General features: G+C 40.6%; 1 protein-coding gene across 1 annotated transcript in view; it reads right to left on the bottom strand.

Annotated features, from left to right (window-relative positions):
• The window catches only part of map1ab (microtubule-associated protein 1Ab), a 42,164-nt gene that overhangs the window by 24,281 nt on the left and 2,982 nt on the right, over positions 1–14,901 (bottom strand). The window lies entirely within an intron of this gene.

Raw genomic sequence — 14,901 nt, 5'->3', positions numbered from 1 at the left:
GGGAGTGTGTGAGGTTGGCAGATTTGGGTTCTCGAGCAGAGCAGGATGGTTGCAGCAACTCTGGCTGCAGCCACCCGCCAATTAAACTACAGATGCAGCTACTGTCTGAAGAAGAGGGGCAGGCGGGGAGGAGGGAGAGTTACTGATACTTTCAATGCACCACAAGTAACCCTTTCATGCCCTGTCTTTATTATATATACCATTAAATATTATATATGTATGTCTGTCACGTAGCCTATTATATGCTATTATACCTGTAGACCCATTATAATCACGACATCCAACCTCAAATTAGTCACTTATTTGGTTTGAGGAAAACTAATAATGTGACTCATGAACATGATACATAATAAACATGATGTGAGTTTTTGTTTAGCTACATTACTGGGGGTACTTACTTCATCCCAGTAGCCGAGTGGATTTTTAAAAAATACTCTATTGTGGATGCTTTGTCATGAAATTTAGCTGTTTATCATTTGTTTTGGTTTTTCATGCATATTTGGGTTCTGTATCATTGATTTTCTTTGTTTTATTGGTGGTTTGTTCTGGCTGCTGCATTGCACCGGCCTGACTCAAGTAATTTATAAAGCCTGAAATTGCAATATAAATGAAACTTTATTGGCTGCATCACACACCCAAGTCATGTGATGTAAATATGGTGGCATCCATGAGGCTATAGGGCACCTGCTCCATGTAGATTAGGGGACCGTTCACACAGAAGACGTTTTTTTTCTTTTCATTGTGCTGCTTTGTGATGTCTGTCTTTACATGCACATGAACATCAATGACCCCCCATTCTTAATCCATAGAGTTTACTATGGAGTTGGCCCACCATTGGCAGCTATTACAGCTTCAACTCTTCAGGGAAGCGCATTTATAAGGTCAGGCACTGATGTTGAACGAGAAGGCCTGACTCGCAGTCTGCTCTAATTCATCCCAAAGGTGTCTATTGGGTTGTGGTCAGGATTCTGTGCAGGTCAGTCAAGATCCTCCACAGCAAACTCACTCATCCATGTCTTTATGGACCTTGCTTTGTGCACTGGTGTGCAGTCATGTTGAAACAGGAAGGGGCCATGGCCAAACTGTTTCCATAAAGTTGAGAGCATGAAATTGTCCAAAATATCTTATGCTAAAGCATTGAGAGTTCCTTTCACTGAAACAAATGGGGCAAGCCCAACCCCTAAAAAACAACCCCACACCAAAATCCCCCCTCCACCAAACTTTACACTTGGAACAATGCAGCCAGGCAAGTACCGTTCTCCTGGCAAACCCAGACTAGTCCATTGGATTGAAGCATGAATCATCACTCCAGAGAACACGTCTCCACTGCTCTAGAGTCCAGTGGCTCCGAGCTTTACACCACTGCATCCGACGCTTTGCATTGCACTTGGTGATGTAAGGCTTGGATGCAGCTGCTTGGCCATGGAAACCCATTCCATGAAGATCTCTACGCCAAATGTAGTTTGGAGGTCTGTTGCTATTGACTCTGCAGAAAGTTGGGGACTTCTACGCACTGTGCGCCTCAGAATGCGCTGATCCCGCTCTGTGATTTTACGTGGCCTACCACTTCGTGGTTGAGTTGCGGTTGTTCCCAATTGCTTCTACTGTGTTATAATACCACTCACAGTTGACCATGAAATATTTAGTAGTGAGGAAATTTCATGATGAATTCACTAAACTCCTGAGAGCGACTCATTCTCTCACAAATGTTTGTAGAAGCGTCTGCATGCCTAGATGCTTGATTTTTTACACCTGTGGCCATGGAAGTGCTTGGAACACCTGAATTCAATGATTTGGTGAGGTGTCCCTATACTTTTGGCAATATAGTGTATGTTTGACCATTGCGCTTGCATCTAGTGTTTTTTGCAGCATTTCGCTCATGACGAGTTAAAAGAAATTGAACTTTTTTTTGTTCTATTGCCCAGCATCTCACATTTTTAAGCCCAAAAACAAGTCTATTCACTTTAAACAAGCCGTTTTTCAGCATTTCCCTTCCAACCACTTGTCATATAGACCACTTTCACAATCTAGTCAATTCCCAATGGATTGAATGAAGTTCTGTATACAATTTGTCTGTTTGACCGATTTTTTTTATATATTTTTTTTTTACATTTCATGTGTTTTTGTGTTGTTTTGTTTTTTGAGTGCTTGACCTGAATAAGTTTGCTAAAGGCACTCTTATGGCTTTATGGCATAAGAGAACTGAATTTTGGTGCAGTGTTTTTTCTTCTATGCCCATTCTGTTAGACAGGCCCAATTTCCTCTCTGTGGAACAATCTCTGATATATTTTTATGTTTTCAGGCGTAATTCTCAGTCAAATCAGCAGAGATAATCAGCAAAGGCTCATTTCATTAAGGGTCAATGTCTTAATTTATTCTTTATTCATATGGGTAGTGATTGTGAAATTAATGATTTCCTTTTCTTCGGTGCATTTTATTCATTCATGTAATTAATTCATGAATCATGTTGTTTCCCACCTTGAAATGCACTGGGAATCTTACTTTCATAACCAGTGCATCCACCGAATGATTTATTGAAAACATCCTATAGACAAAGTATGCTAAAATCAGTGCCAGGTCATTTTATGCTATGGTTTAGTGCTTTGACTCAAACAGAATCTGCAGTGTTATCAATATCCAAATCATAAATTATTAAGAAGCCTTAAATTATGCATGTCTGACCTCCCTCTCTGCTGTTTAGGATGTCAGCACAAATTGCATGAATGAATAGCTCTAAAACAGTGTATTGTGTCTTTTTGAGGAGGAAAAACACATTACAATAAAAATAAATGTTTTCTGTGAAATGTTATTCATTCCTGTGATAGTAAAACTGAACTTTCAGCATCAATACTCCAGTCTTCAGTGTCATATAATCCATAAGATTTTTTTTTGTAACATAACATGTCTCTTTTAAAGGGGGGGTGAAACACTCAGTTTCAGTCAGTGTCATGTCAATCTTGAGTACCTATAGAGTAGCATTGCATCCTGCATATCTCCGAAAAGTCTTTATTTTTTTTATAATTATATAAGAAAGATGTGCTGTTCCGAGTCTTTCCGAAAAAAGCCGAGCGGGTGGGGGCGTATCGTGTGGGCGGAGCTAAATAATGACGTGTGCGCGCCGCTGTTATTGTGTTGAGTGCGTCGTAAAGCTGTGTCATCCCTAACAGCGGGAAAAAACTTTATTCAAAATAAAAAAATGGCTTTTAATCAGATGCAGCCATACATCTATGATCCGGAATCAGACCCAGAGGCTGCAGTTGAACAGGAGCAGCAGCAAAAAACGACTAGAGCGGGACGTCTCTATGTGGTACAACTTGTGTTATTTACATATTTATACTTGAATTATATCGTCGTATTTTTTGTCTTTGAAGGTGTACATGTGGGAAGTGCAGTTGTGCACGTGTGTGTGTGTGTGTGTGTGTGTGTGTGTGTGTGTGTTTACGCGTGGTTTGTGTAGACAATTGTAGTAAGCGGACTGGTTTTGCACGGCAGGCTAGTGTTTACATAGAAAGACATGGAATAGTAGGGCATTTGAATGAAGAAGCGTGCTTATTTAGTTCAACATATTTCCCCCCTCTTTGTGTATTGTTGTTTGGAGTGCTTTTACAATACACAAACATAAAGTTACACATATAGTGGCCAGCTAAACAAATGTACACGCACTACACATCGCATGCTCCATTGATCAATTAACTATACGTGATCATGTTTGGGCTACTTGATGGGCATAGGCAAAAACACAGACATTTGAAGCAGTCTTACTCACCGCCTGCGGTTCTAACGTTGGGACCTTTATCGTTGGGACTGCTCCATCATTCAGCATTAGGCGATTGGAAAATCCGGCGTCGAGCTGGGCCTTGTTTATGAAACAGTCGGCACCGAAATGCAGTGAACAGACATAAACCTTTGCGCAACTCAGTTGCTGATCCGGAAAAGCAAATTACATCCACTGTTGCCTTAACGTGGGGTTTTTTGGCAATCTGTATTGGACTGTCTTGGTCTGGCAACCAAAAACGCACTTTTTTGGTGACATTGTTAATTTCTTGAAGTCACATCACCTGTGCAGCGCAGCCTACGAGCCAGCGCTTTGATGGGCGTAGGCTGTTACTTTCGCACTCTCCCTCTCTCTCTCTCACGCTCTTCCGGTAGAATTGCCCGTACGGCCCATACAAGGAAATTCCGACCTATTAACGTCAAGTGGACCCATGATCGAAAAAAACTTGACGAAACTTATGACTAACCGGAAGAAGTATTTTTGACAAAGAAATACTCCCATCAAATGTCCACCTTAACTTTTGAAACTTTGTCTATGTTTAGTATGGGATTCCAAGTCTTTAACAGTGTAAAAAGATCAGTATGCATGAAACAGCATTTCACCCAACTCTTCAGGGAACCCCCCCCCCCCCCCCTTTAATGAATTAAATGCATCCTTGTGTTACATTCTAGTTCTGCTTTGGTTTTGTTTATATTCTGTTCTGTGTCAGTTTCCAATGTTACTCATTAGTTCCTCACCTGTTCTTAGTTCTTTTGTTTAGCATGTCTCTACATTTAAACCCTTCATTTCCTCTGTTCATGGTTCAGAGGATTTTTATTTATTATTTATTATTAAAGACTGTTTGTACTCCTTCGTCATTGTGTGCTCATTACAACCACCCTATACATTACAGAACACCGAACCAAAAGATAAGAAAATTGACTTATAAGCTCACTTTGTGTTCCATTACACCAGCCTCTGTGAGCGATCCAAGGCACACCTGCCTGGTGATGGTCCTTGGGGAAATATCACTGCATTCGTGGAGTGGCTGATGGTGACCAATGGATCGGTGTTCACCACCTGCACTGATAATGAGGCCATCACCAGCCCCACTCGACCCTGAGCCCAGCCAGCTGCCTCCCACACCCTGCACAGAGCCTATGCCAGAGCCCACCGCAGACAAGGAGCCCGAGCCTGCCGCAAAACGTGCCACAGCTGAGGCCAGAACATACCATTACACTGGAGCCCAAAAGAAAGTCTGACCAGGTGTGACACTGAGGAAGAGCTGCATACGGCCTCTGGAAAATATTATGAGGACGTGGAAGAGGATATTCCCCGCGAGTCTCCTGTCTCCACAGGTCCAGCCAAGCTCAAAATCTCCTGTGTCTTCAAGGACCTTCAGTTCCTCGGCTTCCCCTCTGTTGATTGTACTCTGCGGCAGGGACCTGCCTCCGTTCTTCCATTCTCCAACTCTGCATTGTCAAGGGGATCCCCTAGCTCTGCCTTCAGCTGCCGAGCCAGTTACACCACCTTGGTCCTCTCTCCCTCGGCTCTACCTGGGGCTGTTGTGCTTATGGCTTCACTGGGCTCCCTTATCCCTCATCATTGCTCTGCCTGTGCCACAGACTTCCAGGCCTTCAAATGCGCTTCATCCCTTCACCCCTTCTGCTCTGTTCGGCATCGCCTTCCCTCTGGCTCCCCCTTGGTCTTCAGTCCCAATGGCTTTGCCTCAGTCCTCTGGCACCCAGGCTCCACCTCGGATGCTCGTTGCTGCGCCTTCACCTCAGCCTCCAGATCCATCTGTGTTGCTCGGTCTTATCAGCTTGGCCTGCCAAACCTCCACTATGACCCTATCTAATCTGGAATTTTAATTGCGCGTCGCTTTTGCGTCGCCTGCGTCATTTTTGTTTTGTTTGTTTTTTTGCGAGTGATGATTGAGAGCATCTGAAGTGTTGACGTGTGTTGACCGTTCTAAAATGGCGGTGTCCTGACAGGCCTGGAGTGAGCGAATGAGGCATCTACGCGTCTATGACTCTGTCTGAGTATTTAAAACCTTATATTAGTTTCCTCTGTATATGTTTCCGTAGCCTTTCAGTTTAGTTTTTTGTTATACTATTATTTCTTGTGATTCTTCTGCGCGTTTTCCTTCAAATTTAGTATTAAAGACGTTTGTTTGGTTTGTACTCCTTCATCAACCTGTGCTCACTATAACTATATTGACAACAAAACTCAAAGAATATTTGGAAAGGTAATGTAGTAGCCTACTAGCCTGACAAGCCAGACCCACATCAAGATGTTTGGTCTGGAAACTCACCATTGGCAGGGCTCAATCCGAGGGGCGGGATAAACGGTTGTCTTTCAAACTCCCTCTGCACGCGATAGGATAGCGCTACCACCAACCAGAGCAACGAAGGTGAAGCGGAGCTCGTTGACAGATTAAACTTTCGCCATATCTGGCCGGCAAAACTCTGAACACATCATGCCTCTTTAAGAATGACTTAAGTGCGGTTCTTTGTTCTTTTCTCAGAGAAAAGCTTAACTCCAAGTCTTCCAAATTCGCGGTCAAAGCCATTCGCAACTCAGCCGTCATTATGTTAAGCCCCACCCACCGACTCTATACACGATGTGATGGGCCTGACCAGAGTTTGGATTTTACAGCTCAGACGTGTATTGAGAGTTGCTAGACTCTCGGCATACTCACGGCAGATTAGATTTGCTGCCGCTAGGGTGCGTCTAGATTTCTAGGCTAGTGGCCTACGATATAAAAATGCGATTATTTCCAAGTCAAAGTTAGTAACAAAGCAATCTGTGAAAGTTCTCCAGTTCCTGAGAGTTTTATTTTTCATTGTACCAGTACCTGTTCACTTCACTTACTGTTTGCTGTTCATCAATAATATATGCCAGCTCTAAGGACAGGAAATCCCCTCTGAAACACGATTGTGGTGACATTCATAAAAGATTACAAAATGTCTAAAACCGGATAGTCAAATTGTGTTTAAGCCAAAACTCAAATCAAAATCTGTCTAATCAACTTTCATGTTTGTTTTGTTCCACATTTCAGTGCCTGTGTGGAGCCACGAACGTCTCACTGGCCTTTTGTATCAGTCAAAAACAAAAGCCCACTGAAGATTGCTCAAACAACTGAGGGGGATTGTTTGTCCAGCGCTTACAAATATTGCACAGACCAGAACTGGACACATTGATTTTCAGAGAAGGATAATATTAGGTGAACTTATTTACCTCTCGAATTAGCCTATTCCCTCAAGGCCATAATATATGTGTGTGAATGTGTATTATTTATTTATAAGCCTACTTCAAAAGTTCTTTTAAAATTTTCAAAGGTTAAAATTTTGACTCAGGGCCTTAATTATCAGTCTGTCTGAAAGTCATGTGATTGTTCACTTCCCCCTCAGCATCAGTGAAATTCATAATTATGGCTCAGTGCTTGTATTATAAATAGGTCCTGCTAGAGGCTTCAGCTATAGAGTACCAATTTCCTTTGTGTGTATCCTGGGAGGAAAAGAGAAGAGTCAAATAGGGACCATAAACTTGTACATGGAGGACCTTGTTGCACTCACGGTGACACTAATACAGTAAACGACTCCTTTTTTCTCCTTTTAAACCATGAAAGAAAAGATTTGATTGACTATGCATGCTAACATCATCAACAAATGCTTAACGCTCTTTAAAAGTGTTTCGGCTTGTAAAGAATTGCTGTGGGGGGTTTCCGAATCATGGGAGATATACAAACTAGCAAAGAAATCACTGATAATAGAGTCAGACACCATGAGAGGTAATGTCTGGGTCAGATTCTGGATATAGCGCCAGCTAGGTGGTGTTAACCAGGACATGCACAGAAGTGATAGACAAGGTTGAGGGGTCCAGGTTTGGCTGGTTAGTTAACTACGATGCATTTGCGATGAATGGGAAAGCTAGCGGACGGCTTTCTCCAGGTATTCTAGACTTTGTGAGAGAGTCATGTGAATCAAACGGAACAGAAAATATCAGAAAATTCTTCTCTAGGCCATTACGTTCCTGCCTGCAGACAATCAGTCTTAACCACTGACTCATAGAGCATAACGGTGGTTGAAACGTCTCATTTGGTCTCTATAATAGGATATTCGAGGGGATGAAGCCTGTCAGCAGCTAATGCAGTGATGGTCACAGTTTAATAGAAACCAATTATGGCAGAATCTAAAAACAATTATTTTAATTTTACTGTAGGCTATTATTTCTGCTTAAGTAACTTCTCAGAATACATTATATCATGAATCCATATAGTGTCATATAAATAGTCGAACAAGAGTTTGTTTTCATCGTATTCTCGCTTTCATGTGCATAGTACTTCTCGCCTCACAAAGCGAACTCATTAGCCCCTCACATCGGCGCTCACCTTGGCTCATGCCAAGATGCAAGTCACCATGGAAACATAATAGAAGAGGAGAGGAGGAGGTTGAGTGACTCAGTAAAAATGAAAACACTGATCATGCCGTTTCCTCGCCCTGAACCTCCCCATCAGCCGCAGTTTTAAAAGCTAAACCTCAAGAAACTGAGGCTCTGACTGATCGAGGTCATTCCTGCTGTGAGATGGAGGGGCCTGGAGTTATACCTGCTGATGTTTTTGTTTTTATATAATCTGGGAGACTGTTGATGCCTCATTTCCTTGTTGCTGCTAGACACTGAAGAGATCCGTCCTGTTACGCAGCACCTTTTGAACTCTGTAACTTTTAAAATATAAATATGCTTGTGTTGTAAGGAAAGTATAGGCATAACAGGATTTAATAATATGCTTAGGTCAAGCTCAGAGCTTTACACCAAGACAATTAAATAGATGGATTCTAACAGATAAGACATTATATATATATATATATATATATATATATATATATATATATATATATATATATATATATATATATATATATATATATATATATATATATATATATATATATATATATGTGTGTCAGATATGTTTTTGTTTTACCTTTTTTTTTTACATTTAAAAATCCTAAGATTTCCGTATTTTCATCAAACAGAAAAAACGTTTTAATATTAAAATAAACAAAACTATCACAGATGCTTGTGCTGTTGTTCGTTAATCAACAAAGAGGTCACTTCCTGGTTGATTGTCATTAGGGAACCTGGAATATTCCTTAATAAATTGCCAGTTTGTCATGTTAGAAGTTGAGACGTGAAAACAGTTGCAACATTTACTCAAGCCAGAGTGAATAAAGTGATTTAAAATTCACTCTTATGTGAACATAGTTGTAATTTTATGATTTTAATAAGTCTGAAAGATTTTTTAGTGATGTTTTATTAAAGGGGGGGTGAAATGCTGTTTCGTGCATACTGAGCTTTTTACATAGCCTGACAAGCCAGACCCACATCTAGATGTTTGGTCTGGAAACTCACCATAGACAGGGCTCAATCCGAGGGGCGGGATAAACGGTTGTCTTTCAAACTCCCTCTGCACGCGATAGGATAGCGCTACACCAACCAGAGCGACGAAGGTTAAACAGAGCTTGTTGATAGATTAAACATTCGCCGTATCCGGTCGGCAAAACTCCGAACACATCTTCCCTTTTTAAGAATGACTTCAGTGCCGCTCTTTGTTCTTTTCTCAGAGAAAAGCTTAACTCAAAGTCTTCCAGAGTCGCGGTCAGAGCTGATTCGAAAGACCGCCGCCGTTCGCCAGTTTCTGTATTTACTAGAAGCACGCAAACGCAACTCGGCCATCTTCATTATGGCCCCGCCCGCCGACTCTATACATGATGTGATTGGGCCATCCAGATTGTGAGGAATACAGCTCAGAAGGGTATTGAGAGTTCCTAGACAACACTTGCGGGCAGATTAAATTTGCTGCCGCTAGGGTGCGTCTAGATTTCTACGCTACTTTTTACACTGTTAAAGACTTGGATTCCCATCCTAAACATAGACAAAGATTCAAAAACTAATGTTGGACGTTTGATGGAGTATTTCTGTGTCAAAAATACTCCTTCCGGTTTCTCACAAGTTTCGGAGAGTTTTTTTCGAGTATGGCTCGGCTTGACGTTAATAGTACGGAAGGTCCTTGTATGGGCCGTACGGGCTCTTCTCCCGGAAGGGTGCGCGCGCGCGCGTGACTAGAGCGAGAGAGGAAATGCACACCCATACACTCCCGCCGCGCTCCACTTTATTCCTATCTGTGACATCAAGCGACTTCAACGCTTCAGCACAGCAAGTCACTGCTGTCAGGACTTCCCCAAATCATACCAAAGAAGTGTGTTTTTGACGGAGCGGTCCCAGCGATAAAGGTTCGGTCCTGCTTTGGAAGCAGCCGGTGAGTAAAACTGCTTCAAATGTCTGTGCTGTTGGCTATCGTCGCATGAGTAAACATCAGTAAACGACACGATCGCGTGCTTCATCATTCAAATGCGCAAACGGACACTATTGTTGTTCTCTGTATAACATTACACTAGTCTGAGGTGCAAAACCGTTTTGCTTGCTACTGCTAAGGTTTAGTCGCATACAATAGTCCATAAACCGAATCATGTCCTCATAAACTGCGAGTAAAGACACACAAATGTTGACAGGCTACTAAATACAGTACCACAGAGACGGACGTCCTGCTGCTGCTGTTTCTCCTGCATTAAACAATTAAACACGAGTGGAGCACATTAGGTAAATACATTTAATCAACAATAAGAGGTGTATATATATAGCAGATTTACCTTTTGTTGACAGTTTTTTTAGCATCCCTCCATCACACCATCTCCTCATTTTGATTTAATAAACTCTTATTAGACGTCAACACAACCCATAATACAATACTGTCTAGTTCTATATCTCTATCAAGTGGGGGGGATAGGGTCAAAATTTGGGAGGGTTTGGGCCAAAATTCCTCCCCCGGACAGCACGCCAAATACACATATTCTTTACTCTATTTAAATTGATGTAAGTGTGAATGTTTTTAATAGAAGTCTCACAAATATGCATTTATTTGATCAAAATACAGTAAAACTATTGTGAACTATTATTACAGTTTAAAATAACGACTTTCTATTTGGAATATATTTTAAAATATAATTTATTCCTGTAATGCAAAGCTGAACTCTAGTCTTTGGTGTCACATGATTCTTCAGAAATCATATGTTGATTTGCTGCTCAAGAAACCTTTTATTATTATCCATTTCCTTCAAAATATTTTTGTGGGAAATCTTATTGACCCCACATCTTTGAATGGAAGTGTATATAACTTAATACCTGACTAATATATACAGTATATCCAACTTTAATATTAGTGTGTTTAATATTTAATCCAATATATTAAGACACATGAAAAATGTGCAGCATAGTTCATTATTGTTCTGCATTTCTTACAATATCCATTAGATGGCAGCAGCTCATCATTTTTATATTTATGAAGAAGATGGGAAAGGACTGAAAACAATTAAAAACAACATGCAATATAGCCTTAATAATAAAATATATCGACAATTTAACTTCAAATGCTTATATGGCCGGGGAAAAAATCCATCAGACCTAGACAAATCATTTAATTTAGCCATTTCCATTTTGTTTCCAATCAGAATATCTATTTGTGCCCTAGGACAGCCGCTGAATTCCCATTAGCTTGAATGTCATTGATCAATGCTAAGGTGTATGCTGAATATGATAGGGTAAAATCAATACTGTGGTCCCATTTGAACCATCAGCCCGGGAGCCTTGTGTCTGACAGGCCTTGAGCCGCAGAAAAGCACAATCTGAGACATCAAACTGTAGTGTCTGTTAGACTCGTATCACCCCACAGACAACTCATCACAATCTAAACTAAGCACACATCACGCCCTTCAGCAGGGTCAGAGGTCATCTCTCCACCTCCCAGGCACTATTTGATCATTGTTTTGGCATTGCTGTATATTAGTGGTGCTCTTTTGTTCTAACCCTAGTAAGCATTAAAGGGTTAGTTCACCCAAAAATGAAAATGTCAACAAAAATTTGAAGTCTTATGAATCAGCGTATTGATTCATGATTCGGATCACGTGTCAAACTGCCAAATTGCTGAAATCACGTGACATGGCAATCCAAATTCTGAATCAATACGCTGATTCATGACCGTTCGAATCTTTGTTTGTGGATTGAAAACAAACACTGAAGAGAAGACAATGCTGAAGAAAGACGTAGTTTTTGTTATTTTTGGACTGAAATGTAGTTTCGATGCTTCAAGAGATTCTAATTAACTAACTGATGTCACTTTGATGATGTTTTTATTCCCTTTCTGGACAGTATAGTGTGCATACACTTTCATTGGAGGAACAGAAAAGCTCTCAGACTAAATATAAAATATCTAAAACTGTGTTCCAAAGATGAACGGAGGTCTTGCGGGTGAGGAACGAGTCCTTAATGACATAATTTTCATTTTTGGGTGAACTAACCCTTTAAGCTTAGGCACAAAATTCACATATTGTGCTACAGACATGTATCTACCTCGGCTAGTGTAGCTTATTGAAGAGATGTGCGCTTTTACTATTCTAGGCTGTCAGATTTATGATTTTTACAGAGCTTGACAAAAACCTTGAACACCTTAGAAAACACCATTGCAAAACATTGTCACAGAAATAGGAGGCCACAAGTGACTGATTCATCGGATCGTTCTTTCAAACGATTCATTCAAACACTGATTCATTCATGAACAAAATAAGTCTGTGGCTGCATTGAAAATGCATAATTCCCTATATAGTAGGTGAAAAACTGCAACAAGAGTAGAATGTTCGAATTCAAAGTACTCATGAAAGAGTAGGCAAAATGAGGCCACAGGAGAGGATTTGTGAATGGTGATGAAGCGACATGATAGTCACAGCTTACATTCATACTACACACGATCATACTATAGAACATACTTTTTTAGAAATCGTGAAGTAATTACTTATTAAAAATAAGTACCTACTCAAGTATGCGATTTCGGACGCAGCCTGAATGAGCAAGTCGTTGAATCATTCACTCAGCTGATTCATTCACTCACAGATTCATTCAGGAATGAAACACCCCTGTTGTGTGCAAGGGGGTAATCTAGCATCCGGAAAGCGTTCCACCCACAGGGGCTGCCATTGCTAACCAAGCCATCACCTGCTGTTAGTGTCCCATTGACTCCCATTCATTTTTGCATCACTTTGACAGTGAATATCTTTACATCTAAAGTGTGTAAAGACTCCATCTGTCCATTGTTTATTTATAAAGAAACACAACAATGTATAAAAGGCTCCATTACCTTGTATCTTACACTATCGCCCCATAAAAGCTGTTTTTGTAAAAATAGGCTAACGATTGCGTCATAAACAACGCGACTCTGTCGCACAGTTGAGAAATTACCGTATAGACCTGAGGAGACGCTCGCAGGAAATCTTTTACTGTCTATGAGGCAGTCGGGGGGACGTGGAGACATAAAGTCCGATAAAGTCAAGGGAGAAGAATAGGGAGAAGCCCATAGTGAGCCAAAAGCAACGGGACAAAACATTTAAACAATGTGATTCAGATTTTACTTTCCACAACTACTAGAAGACCTACAGCTGTCAGACAGGAGGCTCACGTCACATCTACGTTGTCACACTCAGTCTGAGCCTGCGTAGTTCGCTCAGCCGTCAGGAAGTGAGTGCTTCTAATTGACTTCACTTTTTGTCGTTGAAGTCTATGGGGTCGCTTTGTCCATTTCTTTTACTGTCTATGGTTGTGTGTTGCTATAAGAGAAGCACAACAGTTCTGTTGTGGGTTCATTTCAAACTCTAGAGCTTGTGTTCACCACAGACCTTATTTCAGGTATTTAACTTTAAAAAATATTTTAAAAACCCATTGACTTCAAGAAGAGGGAATCAGATGTGCTAAAATAGTTTCCCGGTTTTGTCCTACAGAAAAACATAATTCCTGCAGCACACTCTTATTATAATTTATTGAGTATAAACTGTGATTACGTGATTGCGGTCACATGCCTATATATTTGAAAAACAGTAGCACCCTTTAAATTACTTAAAGGGATAGTTCACCCAAAAATTTAAATTTGATGTTTATCTGCTTACCCCCAGAGCATCCAATATTTAGGTGTTTTTTTCTTCAGTAGAACACAAATGAAAAGTTTTATCTCCAACCATTGCTCGTATAATGCACGTCAATGGGGTGTATTTCTATGAGAGTAAAAAACACATAGACATACGAATCCATATTAAACCTGCGGCTCGTTGCGACACATTGATGCCTTAAGACACAAAACGATCGGTTTCTACGAGAAACCCAACAGTATTTGTTATTTTTTACCTCATATAAGATAAATCTCATCTAGTATTCCCCAGCACCATTACTTCCGTCGAAGAAGGTCAAAAAACCAGATCATATATCATCAATCATATATATATATATAGATTCTTAATGAATGCCTGCACGGATTAGTCAAAAGAGATACGTAAATATATCTATGATCGCAGCAGTATTTTGATCTTATTCGACGGAAGTAATGCCATTGGGAATACTAGATGAGATTCATCTGATATGAGATTTAAAAAATAACTAATACTTTTCGGTTTCTCGCAGAAACCAATCGTTTCGTGTCTTAAGGCATCAATGTGTTGCCACGAGCCACAAGGTTTAATATGGATTGGTATGTCTGTTTGTTTTTACTCTCATAGTGGCTCTCATAGAAATACACCCCATTGACGTGGATTACACGAGCAACGGCTGGAGTTAAAGATCTTCATTTGTGTTCTACTGAAGAAACAAACACACCTACATCTTTGATGCCTTGGGGGTAAGCAGATAAACATCAAATTTTCATTTTTGGGTGAACTATCCCTTTAATTATATTTCCATTTACATTAAATTTGTCTCCAAATTTGTCTATAATTCACCCCTCCAAAAGCAGCTTAAGGTTTAAAATGGTTACTAAAGCACTTTCTCAGCAGTTAGGAAATGAATAGCATGCTATCCTTTTATCACTTTTATACCGAGGCACATTTGAGCCTTATGATTGTGCCACACACACACACACACACACACACACACACACTGCAGCAGTCAAGCAGTGGCTCTGCAGCTCCTCTCCTCCTGACACAGCTCTTTGATTAGCACTGTGCCAGGCAGTACAGTGGAAGCAGCGTCCGAGCAAACACACATGCTGGACT

Source organism: Pseudorasbora parva, chromosome 25 (genome assembly GCF_024679245.1).
Source record: "Pseudorasbora parva isolate DD20220531a chromosome 25, ASM2467924v1, whole genome shotgun sequence".
NCBI lineage: Eukaryota > Metazoa > Chordata > Actinopteri > Cypriniformes > Gobionidae > Pseudorasbora > Pseudorasbora parva.
Note: the sequence above shows the minus strand (reverse complement) of the source record. Positions and strands in the feature narration are given on the sequence as shown.